We start from the raw sequence: 20,599 nt of genomic DNA on the forward strand, positions 1-20,599 counted from the left end.
TATAGCAGGGAGGTAATGGAAAGGAAAGTTTTACTTAATTACTTTGGCTACTGATTAAGGGGGAAAAAAATGTAATGCCAGTAGAAGGTTGAGCTCATTATGTTGAGTTATCTAGGAGTTTATGTGATCCATGTTTCACTATGATTAAAATGTTGTTGAAGCTGTGAGTTTGAGGACTGCCTGATTAGCACATCTACCACTGTGAGCAACAAGTAATGGCCTTCTCCCCGTGGGAGTTGATAAGTGAAGGGCAGTCCTCAGGTAATTGGTTATATTGAATATTTTTTATCTTACTAAAAATCAGCTCTTCATAATTTTATCTTCTAATTTTAATGGCTGCTGCAATTTACTATCATTAACATATGTTGCCATTACCCCTGTGTTTCTCTAATATAATATCATACTTTTATAAAAATAGGCATAAAATTCTTCAAGATGTTTAAAATCGTTTTCTGTGGAAAGCTTCTGCAGTTTCTTGGGCTAAAATGCACAGTAATTAAGGTGTACTAACTTGGGCAGTTAGTTAAGCAGTTGACATGGGTTAACACTGCAGGAATCCTGTGTTACATTGGATTTGATTGACTCCAAGTTTGTGCTAATTGAGTCTGGTAGACTGATGGCTTGGGTAAAGGTTGTGGTACTGAGGTGCCTACCACTCACACGGGACAGGTGGAGTTTCTTGTTTCTGGCTTCCTGGAGTCTAGCCCTGGCTATTGCAGGCATTTCAGAATGGACCAGCAGACAGGAGCCCTCCCAATTTATCTCTGTCCATCTCTCTCTCTTCCTTTCTTTCAAATGCATAAATAAGTATTAGTTCCAAGATATGCATCTCATTATGCAATAACTCCAAATTTAGGAAAAGATAAATGCTGCTGTTACAGCTACCTTCTAGTACTTCCAACAGGGCATTGACATTTGCTTGGCTAGCCTTCTAGATTATATCATGAGTGGGCATGAGGGATTTTAAAATCTTTTGACTTTTTTATATAAGTGATTTTCCTACATATTCTGTGCTTTCAGTTTCATGTCAACAAAGTAGAATATCACCATGTATGCGTAATATCCTATTGTGTGAATACGTGAGTGGCCGAAGGATGACGTCATAGATGTGGAACTTGTGCTGAGACAAACCGTGCCTGTGGAAGTCTGAAAGAATGTCCTTCAGAATGCTGCTCTAATTCTAGTGATCCAGTTCTCAAGTGACTATTTTTGTATTCCACAGCAATGAGTCTTATCATTCTTAAATAATCTTACTGTTCTTTTCATTCACATTTCTCGAATTCTTTTATCTGTCTAAAAGCAACTTATATTGCTTTTCCTGAACTGTTAAGGTTCTTTGCCTGTTTTCATAAGTTGATTTTTTTTCATGAATTTTAGAAGTTAGTTATATACTGAGAAATTAGCTTGTTGTTGACCTGGGTTTATCATTTGTCTTTTTGCTCTGAAGATGTTTTAAACTATTTGTTGTTTTGCAAATGGCTTCTGGGTATTATCCCTGACTTAGGGAGGCTTTCTCTGCTCCATAAAGGAAAATGAGACAACTCCTTCCCACACAGTTTTCCAAATTTTCATTCCGTCACTCTACTGCTTTCATGATTTCACATTTCTGTCGAAAACTTGGATCCACCTACAGTTTATTGAAGGAAGAAATGAATAAAATTTCTTTTTCTAGCTGGCTATCATATTGGTGTTATCATTTATTGAAAAAAATACGTATCTCCCTTATTTGAAATTCTATCTTTATCATATATTATATTCATACTTGTGTTTGGGACAGTTTCTTAATTTTTAATCTTACTGCATTCATCTATTCTTTAGAGGTGATAATTTAATTTCTGAATGTTATAATATATCTGGATGTGCTAGGAAATCTCATTATTCTCCTTAAAAAGCCTTCCTACTGCTTTTTCTTCTTTTTTTCTTGTTTGCAAAGTTTAAGATCAACTTCTGTAGTTCTCAAGGAAATGGAAGTAAGAAAGAAAGGAGGGAATAAAGTTTTATGGATAACTTTGGTATAGAAGTCACATCTTATTGTATTATTCCTATAGGAATGATAATGCTTTTATATATTTTTTGATTGTCCTTTATCATGAAACTATTCTCTTATTGCTTTAGCATATTTAATAAGCTTATTAAATGGCTTGTTTATCAGAGAAGAACATACTTTTGAAGAGTATTGTAAGGGTGGTTTAGCTAGCCGTTTTGCATAGAAATAGTATGGGTTTTAAGTGTTATGTTGTACTCAGCCGCTGCATTGTGTTCTTGTTTGTAATACTTCAGCTTATTACTGTGGGTATTCAAGAGTATCATTTTGCATGCAAATGATGTTTACATCTTCTAATTTTTATAATATTTATGTTCCTCTCTCATTGTATTAATGTGCAGCAATGTTAACTAGGATCAACTAATAGATTGGTGAGTACCCATGGTTGACTAATGTTGTTAAGGGTTTAATACAGTCTAATTGTTAAGTTCTTGGCTTTAAATGAAGTTGAATGTGAGTGCCCAACTGTTCCCCTATATTAGTATCTCCACTCATCTCTCCTCCCTCCTTTGTTTTATTGAACCTCAAATCATCAAATTATTGTACTGTTTACAAATAGTGGCTATCATCTCCCTTTTCCAATCACTCTGGCACCTTTTAATTCCATTGATCTTGATTTCAGGTATAATGCTCAAAGTTGTATGGTGGAGGATGGTCCATAGAGGAAATGCTTTCAGAATCTCACTGTTGAGCTAGGGAATCTGTGGCAGCATTGTAATATTGCTGTGGGGTGTTCAGGCTGCCACACAAAGTAACATCAACGGGGTTGGTTAATGAACAATCCAAATTTCTCGTGGTTCGATAGACTGAAATCTGAGATTGGGGTGCCAGCGTGACAGAGATGTGTTGTGGGCTCTCTTCTGCGATACTTTGCTTTCTGGCTGCCTCACAGAAAGGAACTAATCCCATCTGGGGGGCTCCACCTGATGTCTTAATTACCTCCCTGGAGCACCCTTCGCCCGCCCTCACCTGAATGCATGGAGTGTTAGGTTTCAGCATCGGAATTTGAGAGGACAGTACATTGTACTGGTTAATGATCTTTCATTTTGAGTTTTTTCCCTAACTTTTTCTCTGAATGCAGTAATAGTTAAAATTGCCTTTTTTCACTTGTTTTCGAGCAGTCTTGCATCCCTAAGACAAGCCTTGTGTGAATGTAGTCAATAGGTATGACAGTACTTCAAAGGTTTTGGGAAAATAGAATAAAAGATGATAGAATAAAAGCTGATTTTGGTACAACAAACATTAAAATCCACAAGTAGCTTTTTTTTTAAGATGTATTTTTAAATGTCAGATATACAGAGAGGAGGAAAAAGAGGAAGATCTTCCATCCTCTAATTCACTCCCCAAGTGGTCGCAATGGCCAGTGATGAGTAGATCTGAAGCCAGGAGCCAGGAACTTCCTCCAGGTCTCCCACATGGGTGCAGGGTCCTGGGGCTCTGGGCTGTCCTTGACTGCTTTCCCAGGCCACAAGCAGGGAGCTGGATGGGAAGTGGAGCTGCCGTAATTAGAACCAGTGCCCATATGAAATCCTAACACATTCAAGGGGAGGACTTTAGCCACTAGGCTGCAGCACAGGGCCCCACAAGTAGCTTTTACATAACATATATTCTCATAAATTTTTCAAGTACCCTTATATTTTTAAATAGCAGAATTTTATTTTTTATTTATTGAGGATTTTATATCTATATTCCCACTGTTTACCAGTGGTGTGAGCTTGCTTAAGTTAACTTAATGGCTCCAAGGTTTAGTTTCTACTCTATAAAATGAGAGATGACAATAAGATGAGAGATTGTCTCCTAGCATTGAGGTGAGGGCTGTAGACTTGGAACAGTTCTCGGGACAGGGCAAATACTCACTGAATGTTCGTTTTCATTGTTATGGATGTCTGGTGTTCTGGGTGAATGAGTGGTGTGTCTCGTGTGCATGCATGGTCACACGCTGCCTTGGTTGCATTGGAGATCTGTATTATGTCAGCTGATTAGAGTTGGGGAGCCTCCCATGTTTTATTACACTCTGCAACAATTTTAACAATGTTGGCAGTATCTATCCCTCATGGGTTGTTTTGGCTGATGAAGTTCCTCTTATGATTCCTTGGTCTATTCAGGTTTGGATGGGAGACCAAGTTCCATCATTTGTATTTTACAGAAAGTTATCAGTTTGGGATCTTCTGTCAGTGGTTATGTCATTCTCAACTCTTTCTTTGCCAGATTTAACCTCTCATGTCATCACCTTTACTGAGGCCACTCCTTCACAGACATTAGCACAGGTGTACACACACACACACACACACACACACACACACACACACACACACACACACACACCACTTATACAGAAAAGCTTATCATTGTGGTTCTGGATATTTCTGTATAAAACCTGAGGACATGGTACCATAGATTTATGCAGTGAGTGCAATATCTAGATCTTAGACCAAAAGTTGAAAGTGAAGATTTTTGCCTTCTATTGGGAGATTTGTCTTCTGCTGGGGACTGTAGCCCTGCTTGCTCCTCTCTCTCCTGCTCTATCTGTGGTCACTAGTGCCTTTGAGTGTTGGAGTCTGGTTAATAATTCGCACTAGCAAATTGTCATGAACTCCCTGATTTTTCAACAGTCTTTTGTCTACGCTTCCCAGGTCTCCCCTCTGTCAGTCAAAGGGTCTTTCTACCATCACCTACTATTTTGTGTTCAATTCTGCTACATTACTGTTCTCTGCCAGGATGGTTTATTCATGGCCCTTTTGTCTGCTCAGCCCATCTCCTCTGATGGATCAGAGCCCCCAGGACAGTAAGGAGGGCAGGGCAGAGGACCAGGCAGCTGCCATAGTAACTCCAACTAAATCATAAAGCTGCCAGAGGAGAGGCGTGGGCTGGCTCTCTGTCTACTGGCCTGTGTCTGTGGAAGAGATCAGCCTGTCCATTGTGTTTGGCTCAGCTCCGGAGAACATTTCTGTGGGGGCAATAATCTACTAGTTGTTCGGAAGTCTTCTATATAATTCAAAAACTACTCCCTTCCCAAGCCTGACAAGATGAAGCTTTCACAAAGGATCAAATGATACCAAAAGTACAACCTTGATATTTGTTTTTTTCTTCAGACTTTGAACTCTGTTTGAAGTTGGCTGATACAGGCCCTACACACCTTGTAATTTAGCTGCTCTAATTCCTGGAAAGCCTGATGCCTCTTGCACCCACCTGTTTTTCTAACAGGCTGGCTTGGCTTGCACCTGCTTGGTAAGAGTGAGAGGAAAATGAAAAAGGCAGCAAGAGTTCCACATCCTTACTCAGGTCAGAGAGACCAACCACTTCTCTGGCTAGTGATGACCATATCACCCAAGCCAGTGGGACAGTTGTGGGCCAGAGCATGCCAGAGCTGCTAGGCTCAACACAATCTGAACTCCTCCCCGTGACTCTGCCCTTTGTCCATAGCTCAGCACCCTTTATCCCACTCTTCTGTGCAGCTTCTTGAAGTAGAGACAGCTACATGGCCTCTTGCCTTGCCCCTAACGATTACTTCCTGTACCTCCATGGGACTTGTGCCATTATGAAATCATTCATGCAGGGTAGGGGAGTCATTGCCATGGTCCCTTACCCCACTCCTACAGTCTGCTTGTCACCTGGCAGAATTCCACCTCAGTTCTGCACTCTGGTTACCAGGATGTAACCATCTGCAGGCTCCTGGCTACCTCTTAGCTCATTCTGCCAAGCCTCCCTCCTCCCTGACGCAGTGTGCTGCCTGTGCACATAATGGGTGCCACTTCAGCTTGAAGCCATTTGTTGTTAGCCAAAGACCATTAGCTGTGATTAAAATTGTCTTGCGTTTCTTCTCTTTTCTCCCAGGCTAGTGAGACCCCAAGTTCTTTTGTCTCTGCTAAAGGCTGGCAGTGGAGATAAGGACTTACCTCAAAGAGCTTTCCAAACTGGGTCTTCAGCCTCTGCTGGCTTCGCTCCATGTTGTAGGGAGAGCAAAGAGAAGTCTCCATGATTTGTTGATTTAACTTCTGTCTCCAGTGCTGCTTTTGGTCAATCACTTGGATTTGAGAATCGTCTGTTGGACTGTGTACATGTGCTTGTACAACCTCATTGCATGCATTTTGGAGTTATTTCCACATACGCGTTCTACCTCTATTTTTGTTACATCTTTTGCAAGACCACATAATTCAACCTCATTCTGTTGCATTTCACCCAAAATATCTACTCTTCTTTTTAATGTTTAAGTAGTTATAAATTTTTCTACATAAATTCTTTCAATTCCTTCTTGATAAAAATAATTCCAAATTAATAAAAAAATTAAGGCTTAATTTACATATTCCTTTTTATTGCTTGAATATGAAATTTTAATATTTGGAATTCTTTGAGAATATTTGCTTATTTGAAAGCCAGAGTTAGAGGGAATGATGAGAGATTGTCTGTCCGCTGGTTCATTCCCCTGATGGTCGCAATGGCCAAAGCTGCACCAGACCAAAATTGGGGTCTGGGAGCTCCATCTAGGTCTCCCACTTAGGTGACAAGGTCCTAAGCACTTCCTACTTTCCCAGGTGCCTTAGTAGGGAGCAAGGTTGGAAGTGGAGCAACCAGACTTGAAGCAAGACTCAAATCAGCGCTTATGGGATGTAGGCATCATAGGTGGCAGTTTAACCAGTTATATCACAATGCTGGCCCCTGGAACTTTTTATGATTTCTATAAGGATCTGATTTGAATAAACCAACACATCAAGAAATAAAACACCTCCACTATCTGCCCAATATCATTCACCAAAAGAGATTCCATTAGTGTCCTCTTCCTCCTTTTCTTTAAAATTTCTTTCCTTATAGAAAATTTTACATTAATATAAAATGCATAAATGCCTAAATGTGGAATTGTGTGTTGTTTTTTACTAAAAGTTTTGATTTGCAAAGTAGAGTTAGGGAGGGGAAGAGAGAGAGGAAGAGACAGAGAGAGCGTGTCTGCTAATTCTTTCCCCAAATGGCTGTAACAGCAAGGGTTAGAATAGACCAAGGCCAGGTACTTCTTCCAGGTCTCCTACTTGAGTGCTAGGGACCAAGGACTTAGGCTTTCTGCTACTGCTTTCCCAGGCTCATTAGCAGAGAAGTGCATTGAAACTGGAGCAGCAGTGACTCATAAACTGGCGCCCATATAAATGCTGCCATCTCAGGAGGCAGCCTAATGCACTATGCCACAATGCCCCTCAACCATCTCAGCCGACTTTTTGGTAGACTAGAGGCGGTTGTCTGAGGTGACCCTGTGCCCGAGGAATGTGCCTGCTTCCGTAGTTCTGTTGTGCATAGCCATTAGCCAGGGGCAGCCCTTGGGGAAGCGTGCCTTCCACCCTGCAATACTTGCCATATTTGCAAGTATGTCTCTTTAAAAACTTTCCAGGTTAGAAACTGACTCTGGCTTTTTATTGCTGTGTTTCAGTATTAGGAGCAGTACCAGCCTGCAGTAACTGCTCAGTCAAGACTTGTTAAAGGAGTGCTGGTTTCATTTTCAAGGTGTTTAAGTAGCAGTACCTCCAGTAAACAAGAAACACATACCTACCGTGTTGTAATTTGTATATCTTTATATCCTTTTTTAAAAACATATATTTATTTTTATTGGAAAGACTGATTTATAGAGAGGAGAGACAGAAAGAATCTCCCATCCTTTGATTTACTCCCCAGATGGTCACAATTGTAAGAGCTGAGTTAATCCAAAGCCCCTCTGAATCTCCCATGTGGATGCAGTGTCCCAAGGCCTTAGGCCATCCTCCACTGTTTTCCCAAGCTAAAACTAGGAAGTTGGATGGGAAGTGGACCAGCTAGGACATGAACTGGTGCCTGTATAGGATGCCAGTGATTGCAGGCAGATAATAAGCCAATTGAGCTAACATACCAGTCCTTCATAGCTCAAAATAGCTGTCTAGGAACTAGAGCCTATTATTAAAACAACAACAACAACAAAACTGAATACTGTGATGTGATTTTTGTGAGCTTTTTGGGGGAGGCTTCAATAATAAGAGTCTTGGAAATCCCTAGCCTATGGAACTGTGTATCATGAAAAAGAAAAAGAAAAACAAATACTTAGAAGAATGGTTTTCTCTCTAATAGTAGAAAGCTTTTCTGGCTTGATCAATACTGCCCACTGAACCTAGATCCCAGCCTGTGGCATTGCCTGGAATTCAATAAAAGAATGTTTAACAAATTTAGGGGTAAAAGGTATGGATGAAGAAATGCAACTTTTGCCTCGAGATGTATGTAACTTTCATTTTATCCTCTTGGAAGAGTGCTTCTACTATTAGCCAAGCATTACAAATTAGGCCATGGTATGTATCTTAACAGTTTGCTCTTTCTCTAATCATTTCCAGAGGTAATGAATCTCTGCATACTTTCTGCATTCTCCCAGTTGTACAGTGTGAAGAGTGGATTATCACAAAAATATTTTCCATACCTGCATGCTATAAATGTATCTTTACCAAAAAACCAAAAAACCAAGTTGTCCCCTAGGCTGTTGGAAACCCTGAGAAATATGCAAATGCATAGATCATATGTACCACTGTGAGTAGGTTTGGAGTTGGAAGTTGTATGAAATATGAGTAAGATGCCTTTTGGTCATAGGCTGATTGGATCCACAAAGCAGGAATCCAAGAGAACTTTGCCATAGGTGAAGAGAGGCGGTGCATAGTGGAAGCCTACGTCTTGGAGTAGTGAATAACAAGACTACGGTGGCCACACTTTCTGTGGAAGGGAAAATACTCAATCTGATTAGTTACCTCTGGCTCATTTCTTCAGTGTGTTGCTCAATTAGGTGATCTTTTCCCCTCATTAACTTACCAGTTGTATAAGCAGTTTTAAATGAAAGTGGCAAAAGCTGGACACATTCATACTTGCACCTCAGAAAGTTCATAATTTTTTTTTCCTCTTGGGTTGAGTCTTTTGCTATTTCCTCACCCACCTTTTCATTGGTTTGTTTTCACAAGGGTTAGCTTCAGTCTGCACGTAGGTAGCTCATTCATTTGGGTTTATCTGGTGTTTTCTGTCTCATCTCAGGGAATACCATTGTTGCTTGGTTGTGACATTAGCTATGAGATTTCTACACACGTTTAAGTTAGCATTTCTGAGTTTCCAAATAATTGACTCGGTTTTGATCATTTCTGTGGTCTATAAATGTGCTCACATTGTCTGAATTTCCAGATTATTAGCATAAAGGCATTCATAATCTTTCTTTAATATGTGCAGTGCCTAAAATTTTATCCCCCTTTGCTTTTTAAATTCTTGATTATCTTTGCCAGGTTGTCATTTTCTTTATTTTGAAGAGACAATTTTTATCTTAAACCACACTTTCTATTATGACTTTATAATTTTTTTTATGTATATGCTATCCTTTTTCTACTATCTTTGGTTTAATTTTGTTCTTTTCCAAGACTAGCAGTTAAAGCTGTGAAATTCACTAATTGGTTGTTTGAATCCTGTAATTTTAAAGTATAAATTTTTATCACTGTGTTCTAACTTTCCAAAAATAATTTATGTGATGTTCTTTGTCTTGTGATTATTTAGAAGAGAATGTTATAATTTCTGAACGTACAGTGTTTTAATTTCATTCTTTTGCTGTTGATTTAAAATGTAAGTGTGTTACAGGCAGTGGATTTGGCTTTATGCTAAGTTGTCAAGTGTGTGAAGTCTTGCTTGGTGGCCTACCAAGTGGTCAGAGAGGAGGAGAGAGAGAGGAAGATTTTTCATCCGATGATTCACTCCACAAGTGGCTGCAATAGTTGGTGCTGTGCTGATCCGAAGCCAGGAGCCAGGAGCTTCCTCTAGGTCTCCCACACGGGTGTAGAATCCCAAGGCTTTGGGCCATCCTGGACTGCTTTCCCAGGCCACAAGCAGGGAGCTGGATGGGAAGTGGGGCTGCTGGGATTAGAACTGGCTCCCATATGGGATCCTGGCGCCCATATGGGATCCTGGCACATTCAAAGGGAGAACTTTAGCTGCTAGGCCATCGTGCCAGGCCCTGGCTTTTTTTAAGAAAAGATTAATTTTAAGTTTTTTTTTTATTGGAAATTCAGATATACAGAGAAGAGGAGAGAGAGACAAAGACCTTCCGTGTAATGATTCACTCCTGAAGTGTCCACAATGGGTGGAGTTGAGCCAATTCAGGAACTTCCTCCAGGTCTCCCAAGCGGGTGCAGGGTCCCAAAGCTTTGTGCTGTCCTTCACTGCCCTCCCAGGCCACAAGCAGGAAGCTGGGTGGGAAGTGGGGCTGCTGGGATTAGAACTGGCAACTGTATGGGATTCTGGCGCATGCAATGCAAAGATTTTAGCCAGTAGGCTACCATATCATGGGCCCATATCATGGGATTTTAAGAAAGAATATTGGTTTGTTTTTTTAGCTTGTTTGAAAGTACTTGAAGTAAGTATTATCTTGTTGGTAGGAGACACATCCCAAAGCCCCCTAGTGAATTAATGTAACAGCAGGTGGTACCAACTCCAATTGTACAATTTTTCCCCTATACATGTATATACCAACCTAATGTGCATTTTCTTTCTTAATTGAGTTCTTATATAGGCACTCTGGCTATAACTTGGCAGTTTGAGGTTTAACAGCAAAAATAGCACATAATACTTTTTGGCTTCACAATTTCACAGCTTACTTGTGTGTGTGTGTGTGTGTGTGTGTGTGTGTGTGTGTGTGTGTTAATTTGAAAGGTGGAGTGACAGACAGAAAGCGGGAGAAATGGCTGTTCTATCTGCTGGTTTAACCTACAAGGTCTGGGCCAGCCAAAGCTGAGAACTTGAAAGCTCGTACCAGTTTTCCACATGGGTAACAGGGGAACAAGTATTTGGGTTATTTACCGCGGCTTGCTGGTTCTTGCATATGGGTTGCCGTTATTCCACAGGGCAACTTAACTTGCCATACCACAACACTGGACCCAACTCATTGCATATTTTAAATGAATAGCTGAGTTTCTCCAAACAGAAAAACTTACATGATGGTTATTGTTTTATTATTTCACAATTCTCTTTATCATCTGCCTTCGCTGATAAGTAGTGAGTTCTCACGCATCTCATGCACTGGGACAAAATTTTATTATTAAGAATCTTGCTTCACACAGGAAAGGAAGATGAATTTCCATAACCTTCTCACACAACTGTGTCATCTACTGGTTTACTGCTCAAGTGCTAAACCCAGGAACTGGAAACTCTGTCTAAGTTTTCCACTAATACAATTTGCCTCTGGTTTGAAAAAAAATCACTGTTAAGGGCCCAGCACGTTAGCCTGGCGGCTAAAGTCCTCACCTTGCGCAAGCCGGGATCTCATATGGGTGCTGGTTCTAATCCCGGCAGCCCTATTTCCCATCCAGTTTCCTTCTTGTGGCCTGGGAAGGCATTGGAGGACAGCTCAAAGAGGCTCCGGGCTCCTGGCTTTAGATCGGCTCAGCTCTGGCCATTGTGGCCACTTGGGGAGTGAATTAGAGGATGAAAGATCTTTGTCTCTTTCTCTCCTCCTCTCTGTATATCTTTTAAAAAATAGAAAATACTGTTACAGAAAGGAACAGGACTGGAATGCAGGGCATGAAGACTAGGTTGGAGTCAAACCCCTCTGTGTTTTAGAGAATCTCACTAACTAAAGAATTCTCACTAGCCTGTTCTGTCTGGTGCTGCTATTGCCTAATGCATTATGAATGGGGACTGAATCTAGGGGCTCGAGTATTTTCAGGATCTACACTGGCAAGAAGGATCAGAAGTGGAACAGCTGGGACTTGAATTGGTGCCCATATGGAATGTTGGCATTACAGGCGTCAGCTTAACCCATTGTGCCACGGTGCTGGCCCCAAGATGGAAAGTCTTAGAGGGAGTTTCGGGGAGCATAGAGGTTAGTTCCTGCATTAAATGGATTGCAGTCAGATCAGATGTGGGCAGATGCTTAGAGGAGTTAGTCATTGATGCTTGTGGAAAAATATTCTGGGAAGATGGAACAGCTCGTGTCATGGTCCTTGGATGCCTGGGAAGCAGGTCCAGTTGAGTGAGGAGCAGAGTGTAGGAGTGGAGGCCACAGACAGAGAGCAGGCATGATCTGATAGGGCCTGGTAGACCATACTAACAATCCTGACTTCATTTTTATGTGAAATAGGGTCCCACTATAGGATTAAGTGTGAAAGTAGCATGATGTGATCTACATGTCACTGGAATCCTTCTAGATGCTCTATGATTGAGAATAGGCAGAAAGAAAGTAGGCTCCATGATAAAGTAGAGAGACCCATTAGGAGAGTATATTTCTTATCAATTGCTTTGTAACATACTTAGGATGGGCTTCAGGTGGTTAAGCTTCCTGTGGTCTACACTGTATTTTATTCCAGGCCCCAGCTCCTGACTCTAGCTTTTTGCTAATGCAAACCCTGCAGGCAGCAGTGATGGCTCACCTGCCACCACATGAGAAACCTGGGTTGTCTTCTAGTTCCTAGTTTCAACTTGGCTGTCGTGGGCATTAGGGGACTATGCCAGTAGATGGGATTTTTTCCTCCCTGTCTGCTTCTGTTTCTACTCCTTTCAAATAGCTTATTAAAAAAAAAACAACAAAAAACCTTAGCAACTCATGGAACATTTATTATCTCACATGATTTCTGGAGAATTTGGGCAAAGCAAGCTTGGCTGTGTGCTCTTGGCTGGAGTCTGTCCTAAAGTTGCAATCAAGTTGTTAATGAGCACATACTTGAATTAGGATGCCCCTTGGACTGGATAATCTACTAAGCTTGCTTCCAAAACTGTTGACTATATGTGAATGAATGAATTATTTCAGAAAAAAATGTACTACCACTTCTGTTACATACTGTTGGTCTGTCCTGACACAGTGTGGGAGGGAACTCCACAAGGCTGTGGATTCTAAGAGGCAAAGATCAATGAGGGCCATGTTGAAGACCGATGACTTCAGAGGCAATGCAATGGTCCAAGAGTGAAGATGATGGTGTCTGGGGTCAAGGTGCTAAGCAGTGGAGGTGCTGAGAAGTGGTCACATGCTGGAAATATTTTGGTAATACATATGGTGAACAAACTTCATGTGTTTCATAGATTTAAGAGCATCGTGAGCCTTCCCACCCTACTTTTTCTCCCACCCAAGCTCCTACACTTCTTCAGCTCTCCTTATTTTTTTTCTTTTAATTTTTATGACATACTTTCAGTTTATTTTATAATCATAAGCTTAATCCTCCACTAAGTAAATAATTTAACAAATAATAAATAGGAGAAAAAAAACCCCATTCTCAAGAGTATAGACAAATAGACAAAGGCTGCAAACAATATCAATATGACTGAATAGTATCCCATATGTGTATGTAACAGATTTTCTTTACCCAGTCATCCATTGGTGGACATCTGGGCTGATCCCATATCTTAGCCACTGTGAGTTGAGCTGCAATAAGCATGGGAACACAGATAAGTCTTTCATATGCTGATTTCATTTCCTTCGGGTAAATTCCCAGAAGTGGAATGGCTGAGTCATATGGTAGATCTGTTTTCAGATATTGGAGGAATCTCCCTTAATGGTTGTATTACTTTACACTCTCACCAACAGTGGTTTAGATTAAATGTTCCCTCACATTCTCGCCAGCATTATCAGTGGGTTTTTTTTTTAAAGATTTGTTTATTTTTTATTAGAAAGTCAGATATACAGAGGAGACACAGAGAGGAAGAATATCGGTAGGACTTTCTACTGAAATATGAGGAACCGGAGGACTTCAAGTACTGTAACTGGAAGGGCAGAGTTGTCATCGAACAGACAAGACTGAGGGCTAACGAGGCTGTGAAGTAGGGTGTGGTGCTTGCTGAAAATCGGGCATTTGCTTTCCTGTGTTCTTTATCTTGCTCATCTCTCCTCTTCATCATGGCCCCATTAGAAAACATCACTCTGTGATGAGTAATATGCTAGGGGCCTTCCATGAATATTTCTCATTGAATGTGTTCATCAGTTCTCACACAAATGAGGAAAGTTAAGATACAGACAATTTAGGTCCATTGAATGAATTGTCCTCGCACAGTCCGCAATCATGGTATGAAAAGTAAGTGGTAGATTATATAGTAAAGCATAGACATAGGAGTTCAGAGCAAAGGAAGATTCTAAAGGGCTAAGACAGAAAAAATCATGCAAGATTTCTTAGAAGACAAAGTGCTGCATCTGGACTTCAGTTAGAGCAGAACTACAGAGAAGAGAGCTTCAGATGGAGGAGCAGGCCAAGGGTGTGTAAGTTGGGATAAACATCTTTAGAAGATTGTAGAGAAAATGGTTTAATTCCATGTTTTGAGCAAGTTTAAATTTGTGGAAGTAGATTAGGGCCAGATTCTAGAAAACCATTTTAAATGTTGTCTGGAGGATTTTGGGCTTGATATTGTGTGGAGGAAAAGATCATAGAGTGATTACCCATAAGACTTCAATATGAAAGGGGAACACAATGATTAACAGAGTGAAGAAACATTGAACAGAATGGGGAAAATATTTGCAAGACACATATCTGACTAAGAATCAATATGCCAAATAATACATCAGCAATCTAAAAAACTCATCACACACACACACACACACACACACACACACAGAGCCAGTCCAAATAAGAAATGGAGAGAGGACTTATATAGACAATTCTCAAATACAAAAGACCAACAAATACATGAAAAAAATGCTAAACATCACTAGCCATTAGGGAAATGCAAATCAAAATCACAATGAGGTATCTTCTCACTCCTGTGAGAATGGCCAAAAGCTACGAAACAGCAACAAGGATGTTGAGAAAGGGCCCACCTACACTTTGCTGGAGGGAATGCACATTAGTGCAGTCATTGTGGAAAAAAGTATGGCAATTTCTTTTTTTTTAAAGATTTCTTTTTATTTTTATTGGAAAGGCGGATATACAGAGAGGAGAGACAGAGAGGAAGATCTTCTGTCCAATGATTCACTCCCCAAGTGAGCGCAACGGCCCGATGCTATGCCGATCCGAAGCCAGGAGCCTCTTCTGGGTCTCCCACGCGGGTGCAGGTTCCCAAAGCTTTGGGCCATCCTCAACTGCTTTCCCAGGCCACAGGCAGGGAGCTGGAAGGGAAGCGGGGCTGCCGGGATAGAACCGGCGCCCATATGGGATCCCGGGCGTGCAAGGCGAGGACTTAACCACTTGCGCCATCACGCCGGGCCCAATATGGCGATTTCTTAAAAACTAGAAGTAGACCCTGCAGTCCTACTGCTGGGTAAGCACCCAAAAGATATCAACACACACTATGTCAAAGAGATGCCTGCATACTAATTTGTAACAGTACTGTTCACAATAGCCAAAAGAATGGTTATGAAAAGGTGGTGGCACATACACAATGGAGTGTTATTTAGCCATAAGAAACAATGACACTTTTCTATTTGCATCAGATTAACTGGAGGAAATCATGTTAAGTGAAATGTATTAGAAAGACAGATACCGCATGTTCTCCCTTATATGTGAAAACTAAAACTTTTAAAAAAGGAAGAAAGTCAAAATCCACAAAAGAAATGTGTGTGTAAATCAGTATCTCTGCAGATAGTTTTGTAAAACTTTGTTTTACACCTCCACCTTTGACAAACTAATGATTAACAATGTTATACTACTATTGTTCTGATGAACTATGATTACTTTAAAAAATGCTCTATATGGCTGAAATACTTTTTCCATTCAATTATTGCTTATACCCACTGTCTATATTTCTACTGTACCAGGATCTTTTTGCTTTTTACTTGTTAAACTTATTTTGTGAAGCATTTAGCCTGTTACTGTAATCTCAATTTAAAATCTTTAAATAATGGAGAGGAAAAGTGGGGGAGAAGGGAATATTATTACTTTCTTAGAGTTTTTTTTAAAGTTTTTTTTTTTACAGTGTATTAATTCCTGTTAAAAAACTCACAAATCTCTGCATAGTCACTGCAAAATCTTTACTCCTTTGGATTTTTGCCAGCACCAACACTGGCCTTGGTGGTTCCCCGGACCTTCTTCATCCTGTTCTTCTGATCCTTTTGCTGTTTCCTTTAAGAGTTTTTTTCTTCTCATACAGGCTATGTCTTGCAACTGTGGGTTCATTTCCTTAGCCTAATCCAAGGAATACTAAATCATGCCAAAACCCGTTGTCTTGCCATCACCGAAGTGAGTTAGGAATCCAAACACAGAGATGACGTCCGGCATGGTCTTGTATATTTTGGCTAGCTTCTCCCGGATTTCTGTCTTAGGCATCGATGACCATTTGTTTTCTTCTGAAGCAGTAGCTGGTTAGTCATGAACTTCCTGGTCCGGACGGTTACCATGTCATTCATGATGATGATCAACCCTCGTGCAGCCATGGACGAAAAAAGCTTTTCTTAGAATAGCTTGTAAGCTATTGAATCTGTCAAAAACTAAAAATTTTAAAAGCCTTAGAAATAAATTAGGGAAAAGTTGAAAGCATCAATAGATAACACTGTGATGATTCACTTCACCTATGTGATAAACAATGGTAACATGTATATAATTTTTATACTGCAAAAAGTAATATATTACCCCCACCTTGTTTAGGGTGCATCTCCATTTTATAGGTAAGAAAACTAATACATAAAGGGTCAACTCACTTTTTGTAAATGGTTCATGTTGTCACCAAAGTAATCTGGCTTCATAGTCTGTGTTTCATTTATTTTTAAAAGATTGTTAATTTTATGTAGGAAAGTGTGTTGGGGGATGGGACTTTGGGGAGTGGGGGAGTCCCAGTCTCTACGAAATTGTACCATAAAATTCAAAAAATCAAAATAAAATTTAACAAAAAAAATTTTTAAAAATTGTTAACTTGAAAGGCAGAGTTACAGAGAGAGGGAAAGACAGAGACTTTCCATCTGATTCATTCTCCAGTGACCACTTAACTTAGCTGCGCTGATTCAATACCAGGAGCCAGGAGGTTCTAGTGGGTCTCCCACATGGGCAAAAGGGGCCAAGCACTTGGGCTGTCTTCTGAGTTCCCAGGTTACATATAGACAGCAGAATCAGAGGTAGGGCAGCCAGGGCTCAAATCAGAGACCATTGTGGGGTGTCAGTATTGCTGGCAGCAGCCTTTATTTTTAAATAATTTGGAAAATTTAGCTTTGGATATTCAGAAATAGATTATTGGACAATGGTGAGGATTGCCCAGTTGATAAATCATGATTAATTTGAGTTTTGACTTATTGAGTTTAAATCGGCAACAGAATACTTAAGTAGAAATGCAGATTTGACTTGCAGGTGGTATATATCTATTTAGTCATTAAGATAGAGAATCAGTGAAAGGCTTTAGAATCAAGGTGGAGGAACAGGCTGAACCTCTGCCTGTAGTGCCAGCATTCCGTATGGATGCTAGTTTGTGCTGCGACTGATCAACTTCCAGTCCAGTTCCCTGGGAAAGCAGTGGAGGATGGCCAAAGTCCTTGGGCCACCGCACCCATGTGGGGGATCCAGTAGAAGCTACTGGCTTCAGATTGGCTCAGCTCCAGTCTTTGCAATCATTTGGGAAGTGAACCAATGGATGGAAACTTTCTTTTCTCTCTCTTTAGTTCTTCCTTTCCAATAAAAATGCTAAATAAAATTTACCAAAAAAAAAAAGTGATGCATTCCTGAAATGATTGCAATGATCGGGGTTGGACTAGGTTGATGCTGGCAGCTGGGAGCTTTATCTATGACTGCACATAGGTGACAGGAACTCAGTGGCTTACACTATTACTGCTGCCTCTAAGAGTTTGCATTGGTGGGAAATTAAAGTCAGGAGTTGGAGCCAGGCATTGAATCTTTATACCATGATGTGGGATATGGGTATCCCATGCCAAAGGTTCAAAGTATGTATTTTTTTTTTAAGACGTGTTTATTTGAAAGGCAGAGGAAGAGACAGGGAAATCCCATCTGCTGGTATATTGTCCAAATGATCAAAATTGCCAGAGCTGAAGTTTGGAGTCTGGAAGTTCATCTGATTCTCCCACATAAATAGCTGACTTGGGTCATCAACAATGCTGCCACACGTGTATTAGCAGGGAGTTGGATTAAAAATGGACTGCAGGATCCTTGAATTTGGGATGCCAGGATCGCAGTTGGTGGGTTAACCTACTGTGTCACAGTGTCAGCCCCTACAAAGAGTATCTTTAAAGGTGAGCAGGACAAAATCGAAAGTGCTATTTCCTAAGAAATTTCCAAAGTCAAAACTCCAGAAAGAGTTCCTAAGTTAGGTAAAGCTGCTCTGTGAAACTTTCCTCTCTTTACAAGTCTGTTTTTGCTCAGTGTATCAGAGAGATTATACTGTTTTTCTTAAACCCAATTTCAATTGCTGGTGCCCTGTAACAGAGATTGTAATCTATAGAAAAAACCCCAAATCAGTGTGCAGTTAAAGGGAGTCTCCTACAAGGCAACCCGAAAAGTCAGAAGGAAGCACTAGGAAACTTGTCACCTGCTGGTCATGTCAGGACTGAGCAGTAGCTTCATGCTATAAGGTAAAGACTGACCAGTCTCTTCAACTTCTGAGGGGATGTTTGTGCTAGAAACTGATCAACTCCAGAATCACAAATGCTTGGCAGGTTGGACTAGGGACTTTAAGAAGTAAGACTGGAAAAGGAAATAAGTAATGCCGATTCTCCATTGAGTCAGGACACTACTCAGTGTAAGTCAAGACTTCTCTCTGGGCCTGCAGCTTGGCACTTCCTGCTATACTTTTGAAAATTAGCCAAAAGTGTTGTAATTAACAACTTTCTATTCTTAACCTCCCCCATGGCAATACCAGTGAGCAGACTCCAAAAAGTTTACTGGGGGGGGAGGTGGCTGGCACTGTGACACAGTACATAAAACTGCTGCCTGCAATGTCAACATCCTGTATGGTTGCCAGTTTGAATCCCAGCCGCTCCGCTTCTGCTCCAGCTCCCTGCCAATGTGCCTGAGGAAAGATCAGAAGATCACTCAGTTGTTGGGACCCTGTTGTACAAGTTCCTGGCCTCTGGCTTCAGCCTGGCTCAGCTCTATCTGCTGGCAGCTATCTGGGGAGTAAACCAACACATAGAAGATAACTCTCCCTGTCTTTCTATCTGTAACTCTTTCTTTTTTTAAATTTATATTTGTTTTTATTGGAAAGACAGATATACAGAGAGGAGGAGAGATGGAGAGGAAGATCTTCTGTCCAATGGTTCATTCCCTAAGTGGCTGCAATGGTTGGAGCTGAGCCTCATGGAAGCCGGAAGCCAGGAGCTTCCTTCCGGTTTCCCATGCGGATGCAGGGTCCCAAAGCTTTGGGCCATCCACAGCTGCTTTCGCAGGCCACAGGCAGGGAGCTGGATGGGAAGCGAGGCTGCAGGGATTAGAACCGGTGCCCATATGCCCATATGGGATCCCTGGTGCATGCATTCAAGGCAAGGACTTTAACTGCTATGCTATTGCATTGGGCCCCTGTAACTCTCTTTCAGATAAAATAAGTATTAAGCAAAAATTAAACAAAATTAAAATTAAATTAAATTAAAAAATGAAATTTAAAAAGTTTAACTTGGTGCAGAAAAAAAATTGAAGTCCATAATTTCATTACATTCTTTCCCCATGAACTTTTAGAAAACTTTATTAGCATTTTATTTGTAAGGTATGAGAGTGACCACAAAAAGACAAAAGATAGGCAATTCGCTGAGTCCCCAAATGCTTGCAGTAATCAGGGCTGGGCCAGCTGAAGCCAGGAGCTATCCTGATCTCTCCCATGGGTGGCAGGAATTCCAGAACTTGAGGCATCCCCTGCTGCTTCCCATTGTGCATGTTAGCAGGCATCTGGATCAGAAGAGGAACCAGGTCTCAAACCAGGCACTTGGATATGGGAGGTGGCTTATTAAGCCTGGACTTAACCACAGTGCTACACTCCAGTCTTCTGGTGAACAATTCCCCTGAGGTTTTATTGTATAATGAGGCACACATAAATGTCCAACTAGCACAAGCGGTTTTCTGTCCCTTAACTTTTTGGATTTGACAGGTTAATCATTTGCTCTTATATCAGATATTCAGAAAGTCTAAAACTTAGTTTTTAGTTTTTTTTTTTTAAAGATTTGTTTTTATTGGAAAGTCAGATATACAGAGAGGAGGAGGAGAGACAGAGAGGAAGATCTTCCATCCGATGATTCACTCCCCAAGTGACCACAACAGCCGATGCTATGCCGATTCGAAGCCAGGATCCAGGAACCTCCTCCAGGTCTCCCACATGGGTGCAGAGTCGCAAGGCCTTGGGCCATCCTCAACTGCTTTCCCAGGCCACAGGCAGGGAGTTGGATTGGAAGGGGAGCTGCCAGGATTAGAACTGGCATCCATACGGGATCCCAGTGCGTTCAAGGCGAGGGCTTTAGCCACTTGGCCACGCCGCCGGGCCCAAGAACTTAGTTTTTATCTTGCTTGCCCTACTCCATACTGGCTAAGATAGTATTGTTTCTTTATCCATTACCCAGAGGTTAGCATGATATGATATGGATATGATATAGTTTCACTTCACTAAGAAGTTGACATGGGTGCTTTGAAGATACTTTCTCTGGCATTAGAGAATCAAATCTCGTGATATTTTTAATGAGTGATGTTATTAATGATT

The 20,599-nt window shown here is 40.9% G+C and overlaps 1 protein-coding gene and 1 pseudogene across 1 annotated transcript in view; one reads left to right on the plus strand and one right to left on the minus strand.

Moving 5' to 3' along the window:
* Positions 1–20,599, plus strand: part of GRHL2 (grainyhead like transcription factor 2) — a 151,864-nt gene that overhangs the window by 21,030 nt on the left and 110,235 nt on the right. The window lies entirely within an intron of this gene.
* On the minus strand, positions 15,954–16,328 carry LOC121151388 (annotated as a pseudogene).

This window comes from Ochotona curzoniae, unplaced genomic scaffold, assembly GCF_017591425.1.
Source record: "Ochotona curzoniae isolate NIBS_2020 unplaced genomic scaffold, NIBS_Ocur_1.0 contig_2318, whole genome shotgun sequence".
NCBI lineage: Eukaryota > Metazoa > Chordata > Mammalia > Lagomorpha > Ochotonidae > Ochotona > Ochotona curzoniae.